The sequence below is a fragment of the Argiope bruennichi genome, chromosome 9 (assembly GCF_947563725.1).
Source record: "Argiope bruennichi chromosome 9, qqArgBrue1.1, whole genome shotgun sequence".
Classification (NCBI taxonomy): Eukaryota; Metazoa; Arthropoda; class Arachnida; order Araneae; family Araneidae; genus Argiope; species Argiope bruennichi.
The window spans coordinates 29,404,132-29,417,287 of record NC_079159.1 but is presented as its reverse complement, the minus strand read 5'-3'; the positions used below and the strand labels follow the sequence as shown (position 1 = coordinate 29,417,287).

General features: G+C 29.4%; 1 protein-coding gene across 3 annotated transcripts in view; it reads right to left on the bottom strand.

Moving 5' to 3' along the window:
* LOC129984082 (serpin B6-like) overlaps positions 1–9,019 on the bottom strand; it is a 28,702-nt gene extending 19,683 nt beyond the window's left edge. For 2 of the 3 annotated variants that reach the window (XM_056093857.1, XM_056093859.1), the window contains exon 1: positions 4,406–4,590. The gene's annotated coding sequence lies outside the window, so the exon portion shown is untranslated. Of the gene's footprint in view, positions 1–4,405; positions 4,591–8,948 lie in introns of those variants that run through there. The other variant, XM_056093858.1, reaches the window with a different exon arrangement.
* Positions 9,020–13,156: the final 4,137 nt, after the last annotated feature.

The window sequence follows — 13,156 nt, the reverse complement described above, 5'->3', positions numbered from 1 at the left end:
ATAAATACTGCAACTATTGTTTCAGATAAACCAAAAATCCTCTTATTCATTCGACGATTTTTCATTCTAGAGGTGATTCCTTGGAATGACTAATTTTGGTGCTACAACGATACTTGAAATTTCTTTCATAAATCACTACTTTTTTACTTTCTCGTATGCCAGACATATAATCGAACTCGAGTTTTTACTAATCTCCGTATTTCAGCAGCTCCGCTAAATAAGACAACACATTTTTGGAACTGTGCCCTGTCTCTAATACTATCTCTCTATCATCACGATACCTGAAAATTATTTTGTGCTAGACTAATGAAATTTGTTATGTAAACATTGGATTTATAGATTTCTATCAAATTTTGAACAAACTCCTACAGTATGAAGTCTGACTGTCCGAGTACAAATAAACACGATCGACAAAATTTACCAGTGACATAAATTACAAAATTTCTAGTGAGTAGAATTTGGTGTTGGATAAATAAAATTTGATACTCGGATTTAGCATCCAAAGAGTACAACTGTATCAAATTTTGAACCAAAGATTTGCTGAATTGCTGAGATAAATTATTCCTAACCCTTAAAAAAATGAGGGCGTACAGTAAAATGTCGGCAATGACCGGTGTTTGAAGGAAGCGTCAAACTTTTTTTATAAGTACTCCAACTGGAGTAATTGCGTTATAAAAAAATTCCCGATTTCAATATCTTTTTTTAATTTTTGGTCATAGTTAGGTCATTATTTACAAATTTTGTGTACAATCTATAAAGGAATAAAGTATTTATATCCCATGAGCACAAAGGAATTACAAATGTTTTTAATTTTCTACTCTTTACTTTCTCATATGAGAAATGTAGAGGAATATTAGGCATAGGAAATATAGAGACATTTCAGGCTTCTCAAAATTCGAAAAACACATTTTTGGCATTGGCATTATGTCTGTCTGTCTGGGAACTCAATAATTCAAAAACGCTTTTAACTATACGGATGAAATTCGGTATATCTTACAACTAAATTTGTAGATTTTCCTTCAAATTTTAAACGAAATACATTCTCAAGAAATCTGTCTACCTGTTTATCTGGTTAATCGATTATAAGTAAGTCGACAATTCCAAAACTCAAAGAGCTAAATAGATAAATTTGATCTATCACGCAGATTTTGCATTCAAAATGAACATTTTTTATTTATCAAAATTTGAACCAAATCTATTGAAGGGTTGGCCGTCAACTGTATGTAATCACGTATGCATGTAAATATAATATCTTATATACGAAATGAAATTCGGTATATTATTTTGTGCTACTACAATTGCTTGTCAAACCATAATATATATGTTTTATAATTATAATTCTCTAATTTCATGCCATATATCTACGGTTTTTCCCCAAGTCCATAATTTTATACTGGGGTAAGACCTTAATTTTAGTATCTGTGAGAGTTTCGAGGAAATCACTCCCCCCTGGTTACATTCCAGTGAACAAAAAACAGGAGATGGAAACTATCATTCCAAAAATTTGAACAAACCTAAAAAATTTTAATAGTTTTCTGGAAATTAAATAAAAATTTAATTTTTAATCCTTATTATAATTTTATCTTTTATTCTGGTGATGGAAATGATTTTCATTATTTAAGTTTTTATTTCGCGTATTTATTCGTGTATTTTAAAGTATTTATAATTGTTTAAATACTCATAAACACAAAATATATTGGCGCCATTAATATGCAAAGGAAATTTTCCTTTTTCCCATTAACTTCCCTTAATCAGATGAGTAAGCATAGCAATTTCCAATGATAAACTACACAAACTTTACTCCCACGCATTAAAATTAGCATAACATTGATTATATTATCATTTGCCCCATTGTTAAATACGCTGAATTAGGGATAATAAGTTCATAACGACCTCCTCTGACCTTCATAACGACTGCTACACGATGAAGCAAATTAATTGTTTAAATACGTTTGCAAAAAAATATGAATAACTAAATATCAAATTGTTTTCTCTTCCCTCCTTTTTATTTTCTATTTAGTTATGCAATTAAAAATATATTCTTAGCAATAATATTAATGAAGGAAATATCTTTTTTGTATAGTTTGAGTTTATAATAATGTATATTTATAACAATTTTATTCTCGAATTTTGATTTCAATTTTTTATAAGATTTCTTGACAAAAAATGCAATATTCAAATAGTGATTTCAAAAATTAGCATAGGAAATATTATTTAATTAAAAATGTTCGGTTTCAGTATTTTAGTATTTCTTTTTCCTTTTCAGAAATAGATCAAGACAAAATTTAACTGAAATTTGGAAGTTAACATCAAATATATGGAAGACCAACTTCAACCAACTTCAACTATGCAAAATTAAAAGCTACTTTTCAGACACTTGTTACTATTGTTAGAAAATTTTCCTTAATCTTTATGTTAGGAATTAAAAGAGATGCTTTAATAGCATTTCAAAGGAAAATTCTTCTTTTTTTTTATTTCGGGATTACGAATGAAACAGAAATTGAAACCGAAACTTGGACAAAAATGTACATTTCTTCCCAAATTCAAAATTAATTATAAAAAGGAAAACATGCAGAACACTTGTTTAAATATAACTTTTTATATGAAGAGAATTCAGTAATACCAAATTACTGAAAATGTATTAAAAATCCATCTTAATCTTCATAAAATTATACTATTTGAATTACTATTAGACTATTAGAATGCTATTAAAAATTTTTTTACATAAGCGATATTATTAGCATAAATAAAAAAATGTTTCAATAGCAACTCAAAAGACAATTTTTTTCTTTTTGTTTCAGATTTGCCATTGATACAAAAACGGGGGCAATTAATTTATTTTCCTCTAGCATTTCAAAGCATTATAAAAGCAACACACCCAATAGCTTACAGAGTTTAAATATGAAGAATCAAATCTATTGATGCCAATTTCTTGAAAAAGTTCTATTTACATATTAATTTTATTAATAAGAAACTATTTTATCTTGTTTTTGCTTTTAGATGCTGATTAATATTGTTAACAATATTTACATAAATCATATAATTGACATAACTAGCAACTCAAAGGACAATTTTAACTTTTTATTTCAGATTTACATGTGAAATGTAAATTGAGATAAAAATGGTGCAATTACTTTATTTTCCTGTTTTATTTTAAAAATTATAAAAAATAACATACTCAATAGTTACAAAATTATAAGATTTAAATGTGATTTCTCTAAGATCTATTTACATGTTACTAATATATAAAATTTACATGTTTTTAACATTTAATTTTAATATTACAAAATTATCTTACCTATTTGCTATTTATCAGGTACTGATTAAAGTTATTAAAATTTTTACATACACAATATTGCTGACATAAACAGAAATTTTTCCTTTACTTCAAATTTTCGAATAAATTGTAAATTGAAAAAAAAATGTATTTTCCTCTTATTATCAAAAGGATTATAAATTCATTATAAAACATTGTGGATGCAATCATACGCATATAACATGGTTTAAATGTTTTTTTTCTATGAATCGAATTCATTGTTTCCAAATAATCGCAGCAAAAAATTCTATTTTCATGCTTATAATACTCAAAGGATTTATTTCAACAATACAAAATTATATTATCCTGTTACTTCTTTTCAGGTACAGATTAACGTTATTGGAAATTTTTACATAAATGAAAGGTAATTTCCATATAAACTGAAGTTTTAATAGTAAGTCAACAAAAAATTATAATGTAAAATGTGACTGAAAATGGCACAATAATATATTTTAATACCGTATTTCAAAATTCAGTATAAATTTCTAATTAATATTGACAGATATACTTCCATAAATCAATACTAATTGCCTTAAGAAACAACATTTTTATAACAACTCAACAAAAACATTTCCTTTTTAATGAGAATGTGAATTGATATCGAAAAGGGCGCAATAATATAATTTACTGCCGTATTTCAATGTTGAGTATAAAATGCTGATCCAATTCAATATAAATTGTAAATTAATATTGTTAAAAATGTTTATATAAATGAATACTAAAAATACCATACTGATCAAATACTGATAAAATTCAGTATAAATTACTAATTAATATTGTTAGAAATATTTATCTAAATGAATACTGATTGCCATAAGAAACAATATTTTAATAGCAACTAAAAAAAATTTCCTTTTTAATGAGAACTTAAATTGAGACCGAAAATGACACAATAATGCATTTTCCTGCAGTATTTCAAAATTCAGTATAAAAATAAACTGATCCAATCAAACATATATTATATGGATTATATATCGCTTTTTATCTTTGAATCGAAATCATTGATATCAAATTATGAGTAACAAAAAATTCTAGTTGTATGCTTCTAATATACAAAAAGCTATTTTTAACAATACAAAATTATCTTACCTGGTTGCTGCTTTACAGACGCTGATTAGCGGACTCTAACAACGAGTTATATGCTTTCCTTTTAGGCGGAAGGCAATTTTCGTAATATCCTTTGTGATCTACTGAGGTATTTCAGGAAGTAAATAAAACTGGTGACAGTTTAGTTATTCACCATTCTTTCACACATCCCTTTTCATAATGCAGTGGGTGAGCGATTTCAAGAATTCTACAGATAACTAAAAAGTCCTTAAAAGGAAATTTACTACAAGTGACAATTCATTGATTGAAGGCTGCATATGAATTTTATATTTATGCACTCTAAAGTGCTGAAATTATTAAAATATATTTGTTTACTTGTGGAAAAAAGAATCCGTTGTATTCTCTGTAAATTTTGGGAAATAACAACTTGAAGGTCTCGCCTATTGTCAGTTTTATTCCCCATTGTTTAATTTGAGCTCATGAAATGCAAATCATATTCTAGAAAGGAAAAATGAACATTGGTTTAAGGCGACAAGGTATCTCAAAATTTATTTTTTTAAATGTTAATGTTTAAAATTATATTTTATTTTTATTTTAAGTAAAATAGTACTCTATAAGTTCCCCCTTAAAAAAATTTTGAAATAATTTAACAATTTTTGAAAAATGCAAATTTTTTGAAAAAATTTGAGATTTTTTAAAAATTTTAAGGCTTTTTTAAATATGAAAATTTTTCCCCAAATTTTTTTCAGGCAGCTACTAGTATGCTACATAAAACTTAATATGGATTTTCTTCTGCCAACGGTAATGATTTTTTTATATTTTTTTTATTGTAAAAAACACAAAAAAATCTGAAAAATATAGAAATTTTGACTTCGGACATTTTAAAAAAAAATTACTACACACCTTAAAGTTAATTCCATACTAAGTTTAATAAAACATATATTTCTGAACATTCATAAAAACTTTCGCACCCCTACCCCACTTTTTAAGAAAGCCTTAGACTTTTGAAATGTAGCATATAAGCAAAAACACAACATGGAGAAAAATGCATTTAAAGTTTTTATTCATCTAAATCATCATATAAAATCTATCCAATTTCTTGTAACTTTTACAAAATATGATTCATGTGATTCTAAACGGTTTAAAATTAAATAATTCAAAAATGTATTGAAACAAAATATTATATTTGTATATTGAAAATATAAGAAAAGCTAACGAAAAATCAAAAATTCACAAATCTTTATCATAACACCTTTAAAAGAATTAATACGCATATCAAATGTATATTTCTGCAATTATGCTTGCTATTTCTGCTTTTCTGCTATTCTACTTGATCGATGCAATTGTAACTTTTGAGAATTTTCTCCAAATGACTCTGTGAAGAGTCTCATTGGAGTTTTGAGTCATGCACTGAATACATTGCTCTAATAGCTCATTTGATGCAAGCCTTTTGGTAAATTGGCAATATTTTTGCCAAATGAGCTTCTTTTACAGGTGTTTGAATCTGAAAAGTGGGTGTGGCAACATTGTTTACTCTCCTTCACACATAAAAAATTCTTCAATAAGTAAATAAAAAATAAAGCTGCAGCTCTAAAATTTTGCAGGCACATTTAGATAGACTCAATTTATCATATGAGCCAATAAAATGTTTTTTTGATGATTTTTCTAGTACTCTATCGCATTAAAAGTGACGTTATTTCTCTGAAAATTTTTTTTAAATATTAAATAATAAAAAAAAATTAAAAATTTGACTTGATGATATTATCTTCAAAATGCAATGAACACAGTTTTTAAAACGATTTTATTTATAAGTGTACAAAAAAGAAGGGATTTCTTTTATTTCCGTTATTTTAGGTTTTTTTTATTGCAATTCATTATATATGGGTTCCATTATAACTAGTACCAATAGTATGGAATCGAAATCCAATTAAATCTAATATTTATTAATTGAATCGTTAAAATATTAAAATAGTGCATTGTCATTGAGAACACATAATTGAACAAAATATTAAAGCTCTATAACATTAGAAGTTTATTGTTGAATAAGAAACCCGAAGAAATGTTTTTTTTCCCTTAATATTCTCATATATTTTTAGAGAAATTCTCGTTTCTTGTTCAGCTTCTTTGTATGCAAAATTTCATTTATTTAAATCGTAACATATTTTTTAGTTATTACGCTTGTATAATATGGAATAAACAATGAATATAAATAAAGATGATGATTTATGTAACTAAAAATAGATGAATATTTTATATATAACTAAAAAATAGGCAATTAACGGAATCACTATACTACAAATATCTGTTCCTACAATTTAGAAAGTGAATCCCTATACGGTACAAAGCAGGAGGCAAGAAATATGAAATTGAGCACAAATTCGCTTTGGCGGGTGAGAATGTGCACCTCTATCAGTAGCGTTTTTAATAGTACCTTTATGTCATATTAGATTGATTCATATACAAAGTGAACAGAATAGCTGTACGAATATTAAAAATAATTGTACAGGCATATCACAATTCAATTCTTAAGAACACTTCATTGAGGAAATTATGAACATAAGCCGTATTTAAAAGAATATATTGAAATTATATACTAGGAATATTCTCGTCGGACCATCTGATCACCAAAAGCTGCTAGTCGTTTGTCGTAACAATTTGCCAGACAAATTCAATGAATCTGACATCAAAAGATGGCAACAATAGATCGTTTTATTTGAATAAATCATTGGCCTTAACTCACACATTATTAACAGCTGTATTATAACAGACACCAGAAATATCTGATGTAGATAGTATTTCATACAAAGTTGAAACAATCGGTGCTATTCAATTATATTTATTACTGAAAATGCTAAATTTAGAGGAAGTATGTTAAATTATACAAGTGCTATTGCATTTCGGCAAATAAAGAAATAAATGGATAATTTCATTTCTATTAGCAGCTACACAATGGGAACATATTGAATCTAATATAGAAAGCTGTAATTCATTCAATAAATTTCCATTTAAAGAAGTTTACTACTTAACGAAACTCAATTTCCTTCCTGAAATTGACTTTGAATGTCATTTGTTAGTTATTTAATTTCCATATTACGAAAAAATAATTTCTATATAACGGAGTTTTCCATTTAAGCTGCTTTTTTTATTAATTTATTTTTTCAATATTTCATGTCTCATTTGCTGACAGTCCAAGAATATCTGCCATATTAACTGTCAGGAAACATAGTAACTTTAAAAAAAGAGAGAGAACTGTTGAAAAAGATAGTAATTGTCTAATTTTTTTTACATTGCAACATTGCTATTGCAGATCATATCATATATCAGATATATTGCAAATTATTAAGAAATGTAAGAATACACAGCAATTATACTGTACTCTTGAGAATGAAAACTGCCCCCCCCCTAAAATTTTAGTCAGATGAAAATCTGTTCGATTTTGGAAATACTTGAATAAAGTCATTATTAAGAACACTATACATAATACATTCCATTCAGTTGAGTCTAGGCGATACATCTATTAAAGAGTCCTATGTTTTTTATATTACAGATTATAAAAGAAGTTACAGTATGTTTTGTGAGTGTGTGTGTGCTCCCGCACTTCTGTCTGTTTACAATATAAACAGTGTTAAACTTTTTGGTGCATTAATCAATTATTTAAACACAGTGACTTTAATGGATTTCATAAAACACTGAGAGGGCTCTGACATCCCAAACACCGACGCTCTGGAGCAATTACTAAATAAAAAAGCAATGCAATAAAAATACAAATTAATTTAATATCTAAGTCTAAGGTGCTATTTTTTACTTCGTAATTTTAAAAATATATAAATTTTAGAAATAAAATTTCAATGGAATTACATAAAATTACGATAAATCGATGAATTGTAATGAGACTGATATCAAACACATATATGTAGGATTTAAAATAAACCTAATATAATATATTTCTTAATAAGTTGTGAGGTTTCAGTTCATCGTGTTATACATACAAAATAGATTATATTTAATAGAATTATATTTTTTTAATAATATTTTAAATACTATAAAGTAATTCATAAAAATTTACACTCATCAACATTCTGTAACTATACCTGAAAAATCATTCTGTAGTAATGAATTCTTTGCTATTTTTTTAGTACAACATTTGCTATTGCTGTTTTTTAATATAGTATTTGCTATTGCTATTTTTTTAAATACAGCCATTGCTATTGCTGTTTTTTTTAATACATCACTTGCTATTGCTATTGCTTTTTTTAAATATAGCATTTTCGATTGCTATTTTTTTAAATACAACACTTTCTATTATTTTTTTAATACAGCACTTCCTATTGCTATTTTTTAAATACATACAAATACCGACTTTTGGAAACCAAATAGATAGCTAAACTTCTGACACAACATTTAGTAATTTCATTCTAGCTACAAAATTCGTAAAACAAATCAAATGTTTATTTTTTTAAAAAAAATATTTAACTTTCTATCCTTTCGTGTGTAATTTTACTATACAGGAAAACGTCACTTCGGTTAATGTTCTAATAAAAAGTAGCAAAAACTTTAAAACAGAAGACAAAAAAAATAAAATAACCTGAGGTCAACGAAGCTGTCAGCAGCAGGTTATGATGAGAATAGCTCACAAGCCTGGCATCTGCGTCAAGGACATTTAAGAACTAAATAACCTGTTGCGACTTCGGAATATAAAAGAGGTCTATTTGGAAAAACCCCTGACCAGCTGAGTTCGACGAAAACGAAACAGACAAAAGTTGCAAACACTTTTCTCCCTGTTTCGGGCGGTTGCCAACACTTCAGCTCATTTTTCATTGTTTCATAATTCATTCAAAAAAAATTTTAATTAGAATAATAATGAATACTCGACAGGTCCATTGAACTGCTATTTAATTGGTGATTCTAAAATTGTTTTTTAAAAATATTATTTTTATATTATTTTTATTAGATAGATATATTTTAATGTAGCTTTAGCTGCAAAAATAATTATTATATTTCAGTTCATAAAAGAATATTTATGAATAACTTAAATTGTTTTAAATAAATTGAAAAGCGGTAAGATTGCATCGTAAACTACTTCCCAAACTTTGAGGAAAAAAAAATTTAAAAAATACTTTTGACTGCGGTTTTTATGAAATGAAAGTTTAAATAGTATCTGAAGTATTTCACAAAAATAAAATTAAGACTTACAGTTTTACTGAATGGTTTTATGATGAAAATATATTATTCAAACAAATGCAAATTTATCTTTGGTTTGGTTAATATTTATTCCAAAGTTAATATTTGGTTAATATTATATTTATAATATGCTATATTAAAGTAATATAGCATATTTTTTTAAATATAATTTTTACTTTCTTGTATGTAGTAGTATTTCTTGTATGTATATGTAGTATAGAGAAAATAAAGTAAGCGTCAACAAATTCAAAATCTAGATTTTGACAAATCTCCACATTTTAGACCTCACTGAATTCGAAAAACACATTTTTAGAAAATGCCCTTCTGTCTATCTGTGAAAAAGATAACTGAAAAATATTTGACACCTTACAGATGAAATTTTAAATACGGTTTTTACTCCAAATTCGCAGACTTTTATCAAATTTTAAGAAAATCCATGCAAAGGAAGTATGTCTGTCCATCTGTTCGAATATAAGTTAACATAATAATTACAAAAAAAAGAAAGCTAGATGGATAAAATTCGGTGCACAGATTTAACATTTATAGTGAAGACACCTGTCATAGTTTGGGTCTAATTCAACCAGGTGTTGACTGTTTGTCCGTCTGTGCTTTCAAAAACAAGAAAAAGATTGATAAAACTCAATGAATATACCAAATTTATCACGGGATTTTGTTACTGCAAGTGCAGTTACAAGTTTCGTGTCAATTTTTTTTTTTCAATCAGTTGAGTTTAGTTTAGTTATATTAACGTCCCGTTTTGACACTAGGGCTATTTTGGGACGGACCTCGTCATTTTGAACCGCGGTCAGGTGACGAGGACAACACCTGAGCTGACACCCCCCTCTCCACACCACACCAGCGGGAGGACGTTTAGTCAGGACGGATTTAACGTGCAACAGACCTCCTTACACAGCGGTTCTTCGGTTGAATCGGGTCTCGAACCTGAAACCCTCCGGTTTCAAAGCCGAGACCTTACCACCAGGCCACCACGGCCTTCATTCAGTCAGTTGAGAGAAACGTTTCTAAAACACACATTCGATTTTTGAATACTATTAACCGTATACCTGATATTTCTCGTCACAATTTCGTCAAAGATGACACAATAGATTCATTAAAAGTGCTAAATTCATACTAAAAATCAATATTTCGTAACCATTGCACGCTCGTATCATGTAAGACGTTCTCTGTCTATGTCTATTAGAGAGTCTATGTCTATTATGTCTCGTTCTATGTTTATTAGAGAGTGTGTGAGAAAGATATGGAAAGATCACTCTCGCTAGTGTTAGATGAGAATTACATATGAATACTTTTTCTCCTAATCTACCCAGAAATAGGTTATATGAGCAATTATCAGGAGCGCAATTTTTTTGTGGTTTAAAACCAATGAGCGTGAATTCATTTAAAGTGAAACTTCATTTCATTAACAAAACCGCATTATTAATTTTATTTTACAGAACTACAAACAGACAGGAAATCTTTTAAATTCAGTTTAACAGCTCATGCGGTTTGACTGATAAATCGTAGAAATGAATTCATGCCTGTTTAAAACCATGAAACAGCGCAACAGTTAAAAAAAAATCAATCGAATAATGAATGGTTTACTTAAATTGTTTCAAAAGAATATTATGTTTAATGAATCACATCTTTTCTTTGCACAAAAATTAATGTGAGCTGTTATACATAATATAGAGAAACTGTGCAAGCTTGAGGTTCGAACTCGCAACTTTAGGGTTCATAGCCGCGTAACATAACCACTAGACAAAAGCGTACACTAATTCCCGGAGGTTGTTATCTGGCTTATGAAGTTACCGCCACAATACTCCCCCACCAATGAGTCACTGGAGTTTATCGCGCCAGTTATGGCGAGTGACGATCGTTTTTATCGCGCCAAGCGTTATTGCGGGCGACGGCGAGCGTGCGTGAGTGGTTGTTGCCGATAGATGGAGCCACGACAGCTGAACGAAGGATGCGGTTGTTCAGAACCAGGGTCACAAATGTACAAGTTTGTGGTTCGAACTCGCAACCTTAGGTTCATAGCCGAGTAACAAAGCCATTAGACAGAAGTGTACACTCGTGTCCGGAGGTTGTTATCTGGCTTAGGAAGATCCTGCCACAAAAGTATAGTAATCGTTAAAATATTCGAATGCGAAACTTTGACGGATCACCACGTTTTAAACCTCCCTGAGTTCGTAAAACACATTTTTGGAAAATGTCCGTCCGTCTGTCTGTGACAAAAATAACTCAAAATCACCTTGAGCTAGACGATTGAAATTCGATATACGGTCTTTACACTAAATTGTCAGATTTCTGTCAAATTTTGAGTAAAAAGTCTGTTCAGAGTAAGTCAGTTTTTCCGTCCGTTCGAATATAATTAACACACTAATTACAAAAGGAAGAGAGCTGGATAAATGAAATTCTGTGCATAGATGCATAAATAGTGTAGACACCTATTAAAGTTTGAGCCAAATCCAACTATGGGTTGACTGTCTGTCTGTCTGTACTTTCAGAGATATGGTAACACGATAACTTCAAACTAAATGACATATACATATTAAATGTGGTATGGAATTTTGTGACCATAAGTGCAATTTTGGGTCAAATTTTTGTTTCAATCGGTTGAGGAACACATGTATAAAACAAGAATTTGATTTTCGAATACTATTAACCAAATGCCAGGGACTCATCGCCAGGGGCCGCGGTGGTCTGGTGCTAAGGTCTCGGCTCATGTGTGAATGTGCCACCTTGTAAAAAGGGGCTCTGCAAGCGATTGTGATGCGTCATAACGAAATCGTACTCTTGGCCTTTGTTGGCACTATTAAAAACAAGAGACTCTCTCTCACGGCTTAAGATCGCTGAATTCGAAATCAGCGAGCTTTTCTATGGCAAGTGCATCCGAAACAACAATTATTTTCACTGATACTTTCGCGATAATAATTACTTTGGACATCTTTTGGGTCGCGGTGGCCTGGTGTTAAGGCCTCGGCTTGTGAGCCGTAGGGTTTCGGGTTCGAGACCCGATTCCACCGAAGAACCGTCATGTAAGAGGGTCTGTTGCACGCTAAATCCGTCTGGGCAAACGTCCTCCCGCTGGTGTGGCGTGGTGTGGAGAGGAGGGTACCAGCTCGTGTGTCGTCCTCGTCACCTGATCGCGGTTCAAAATGACGAGATCCTTCCCAAAATAGCCGTAGTGCTGCTTTAAAACGGGACGTTAATGTAACTAAACTAAACTCATCGCCAAGTAATTCGCCGAGAACGGCTCGATTGGCTCAGTCAAAATACTAAATTTACGCTAAAATGTAATATTTCGCAACTATTCTATCCCAATGCCATGTAATGCATTCTCTGGTATGACATGTTTATTAGAGAGCATGCAAGAGAGTTTTGAGGGCACTACTCCCGCTAGTTGCGATGTTGAACAGAGATTATTTAAGAGATTGTTTTTATCATGCGCAGTTTTATGATTTGAAACCACGTGTAAATTCATTTTGGCAATATATCATCAAAACCACTTGAGGTCTTGACAATTTAATCAAAAAAATTACCTATTTGTTTGCAATTCTAAAAAATAAAATTTAGAAGTTTTTTTAATTAATGTATCGTAAATATTTATAT